Source organism: Pristiophorus japonicus, chromosome 31 (assembly GCF_044704955.1).
Source record: "Pristiophorus japonicus isolate sPriJap1 chromosome 31, sPriJap1.hap1, whole genome shotgun sequence".
NCBI classification, from domain to species: Eukaryota; Metazoa; Chordata; class Chondrichthyes; family Pristiophoridae; genus Pristiophorus; species Pristiophorus japonicus.
Genome location: NC_092007.1, coordinates 12,365,571 through 12,369,495, shown reverse-complemented (window position 1 = coordinate 12,369,495; position 3,925 = coordinate 12,365,571).

Here is a 3,925-nt window from a genome sequence, read left to right as displayed (position 1 = left end):
TGAATATAAAATTCATACAGAAATCTTTGAAGGGCTATGAGGAAAGAGCAGGGATGTGAGTGTAACTGGATAGCTCTGTCAGAAAGTCAGCACAGACACGGTGGCCGAATGGCCTCTTTCTGTGCCGTATCATTGTGTGACTCTACAATTCAGTAAGAAGACTATTTTGGTGCCATGGCATCTAAATCCAGTTCCTCAATGACGTCACTTTTTCTATCGAACAACACATGTGAAGATAAAAGCATTACCTGAAAAAACAGCTGATAAATAAAGAGAATATAGCTAAATATGCGACCCGTCACAAGTGAGAAAAATCAGCCTGCAATACAACAGATACCAGGTCTGATGCATTTGTTTTTCTGCAGCGATATACCTTGTTGACCTGTGACGCAGTAATGCACGTGTTGTGTAAACGATTGAAATAAAGTATCAACAGCGCGATTACTTTTGAGTTTTAAGACAAACTTATTTTCTCCTTACACCTACTGCCTATTCGCCCGCCTTACCTTTCGCCCATGAGGAGCTCCATTACTTGTTGGTGCTTGGCAATCATTCGAGCAATTGGGTAGGTGTCAACACTACAATTCTCAGCATGTCCAGTGAGTGTTCAGTCACATGTGCACCTGGAATATCCCGGCACAAACCTCTCGCGCTGGTTGAATTTTAACAGAACAGGCGGGGTGGGAATCTGAAAGGATCGTGTTAGATATCAGGGGCTCAAAATATATAAAACCAACACGTAGGATACTGTATGTAAATCATTGTTTTGGATTGGAGCCGAAATATCACCTCAGAGATGTACTTAGAAACATTAATGTTTTGGAACCCTGCAGAGATGTTATAGCATTCTGCACTATGACAATCATTATCTGTTATTTTCAACTTAAGATTTCAACTTTGGTTAGGGATCTTGAAGACAATCTGTTATAGAAAGAATCAGAATGGGTGGAAGCGGTAGGAATCATCGTAAACATTTGATACATCATAAAGGAGATAACACTCTCAAGCGAGCAGTTTACAGGTTTGGCTTCATGGGACCAAAGGCAGAATACGGACAAAAGAGAGAAGATATGAATTTCAAATAACAACCCTGGGAAAGTGTAACAAATAAAGACATGTGGCCAAAATCTTTAGGGCGGGTTTTTGACAAAAATTGAGACAAAGAACCAGAAGTCTTATTGGATATTACGTTTTTATGGAAACATCTATAGGTCAATAGGTATTGTAAATAGCCCATGTCATGTCCATCACTAACAAGAGAATATCAGGAGCCTGTTCAAGGTTGCACTCACAAGCGGCATGAGGGGATAGTGAACCAAAAGTGGTACTGGTCGTATACTCTTCGAATGATCCCATGCTTTACCAATGAAACCACTAGACAAATAGAAAGAGACTACAAGCTAGAGCACTGCTCAAGTGCACCAGCCGTTTGTCCGATCGGATCGGCATCAACTATCTGTTTTTCCTGTTTAGCTAATGTGTTGTATTCTGTCTTAAACTCTGATTAAACACATATCCACCAGATCGCTTTACAGTCGATCCTGATTTAAAGTGACCAAAGGCAGCTTTAACTTTGGCTAGTTAGAACAATCCAGCTGTGCATCCTTTCCACCCTGTCCCCTTGATATCAGCCTCGGTTGGCATCAGTGGGAGTAACGTTGCAGGCGGCGTGGAAACCCCGCCTTCATCCGGTTCCGTCAATTTCCCGACTGCCAGTTTAGTTTAAAATTGCCTCCTCCATGAGAGGAAATCAATTTCCTCTCCCTCCACCCAACGAATTCCAAGCAAGTCTAGAATCTGGAAGATTCCTATACTATGTGCCTGAGCAATTAGCTGTCGAAACGGGCAGATTTATGGAATAGCAAAAGCAGACCTTAGCTAGTGCATGTGTTGTCCTCCAATCCCTATATCCAATATGACGGGTCTGTGCCGAACTATGATGTACTGGAGCGGATTTTCGTTCAATACTGAAAGCCTGGGGAGAGGCCTTGTACTAAGCAGGCACCTGATTATAAATGTTATTTTGAGTTTATTTTGTTTAAAAACTCCGGTAAAAAGTGGAATGTTACACGTGCCATTCTTCCTCTCAGATTGTTGTTGATGAGGATGCGGACTTTCATTAGTGCCGCCCAATCTTCGTTCCCTATGTCGACACTGAGCAGAAAATGACCGGGTGTCAGAAGGGATCGTCAAGTATATTCCACAATAGAACATGCAATCAAAGAGGTGAGGCTGAAGCTCACTGAAAATTGGGCTTCAGCTTTCTAAGCTTATATCTGCAAGCTTCAGATGGCAAACTTGCGATGCAGCTCCTTCGTCGAGACACAGGATAATTCGGTTGGCACCGACAGCGAGCCAGCCATTGGAACAGGGAGGTAGGCAAACGGTTAGAGCGTGAGCCCATTCCTGCACCATCTGACTCCACATTAAGGCAAGTTAAAAACTGTTTTACTTACCTTCTGTTGGTGGCCTCCCTAGGTGCCTGTAAGGACCATTACAGACAGAGGCATTAGAAATTATAAGTGGAATTAATGAAATGACAGCGACATGAAACAAATATTTCCAACTGTCTTGAAAGAGAAGGCATACATACATTCTAGAAATAGTGGAGAACTAAGGGTCGAGTGCAGATTCCTCTATAACAGAATGGAAAGTGACAAATATAACGCGCCAGTCAAGAAAGGAGGAAAAGAGAAAACATGGAACTGTACACCAGTTAGCCTCAGATCAGTAGGAGGGGAAATGTTAATCAAATAATCTATTACTGGGGAATTGGTAACAGGGCATTCACAAATCATGATATGATTAGGCAGAGTAAACATATTTTGATGAAAGTCAACTCATGGTTAACAAAATCTAATAGAGTTTGTGAGGTTGTAACTAGCAGGGTAGATAAGGGGAAAGAGTGCATGTATTGCAATTGGATTTTCAAAACGCTTTTGATAAATTGCCACACAAGAGGATATTATGCAACATTATCCGTTTTCTAATAGGGGGTAATCTGCTTGCATGTATTGAGTTTTGCTTAACGGAAATAAGACTCATGATAGGAATAAAAGGCTTTTCAAAAATGTTGGCAGGCTGTAATGAGTGGGATACCGCAGGGATCAGTGCATGGGCTGCAGGTATTTATAATCTACATCAATGGTTTACATTAGGGGAACGAATGTAACAAATTCAAATTTGCTGACGAGTCAAAACTAGGTGGGAAACTAAGTTGTAAGGAGATGCAATGTGACTGCAAATAGATATAGACAATTTAAGTGAGTGCGCAATGAAAGGCCAAATGGAAAATAATGTGACTTAAATGTGAACTTGTGCACTTTGGTAGGAATAAGAGAAAAACAGAACATTTTATAAATGGTAAGAGATTGCGATATATTGGTATATAGAGCAACCTGAGAGTCCTTATACACGAATCACACAAAGTTAACATGCAGGTACAGCAAGCAATTACGAAAGAAAACAGTATGGCAGCCGTCATTACAACACGATTGGTGAATAAAGTAAAGATTTTTTGTTGCGATTTTGTAACTTCTTGGTGGGAATATAGGTGGAGTAATTTGTACAGTTTAGGTATCCTTACGTAATAGAAACATAGAAAAATAGAAAATATTTGCAGGAGTAGGCCATTCGGCCCTTCGAGCCTGCATCACCATTCAATATGATCATGATGATCATGCACCTTCAGCACCCCATTTCTGCTTTCTCTGCATACCCCTTGATCTCTTTATCCATAAGGGTCAAATCTAATTCGCTTTTGAATATATCTCAACAGCTTTCTGTGGTACAAAATTCAACAGGTTCACAATTCTCTGGGTGAAGAAGGCTCTCCTCATCCCGGGCCTAAATTGCTTACCCTTATCCTTAGAATGTGACCCCTGGTTCTGGACGTCCACAACATCAGGAACATTCTTCCTGCATC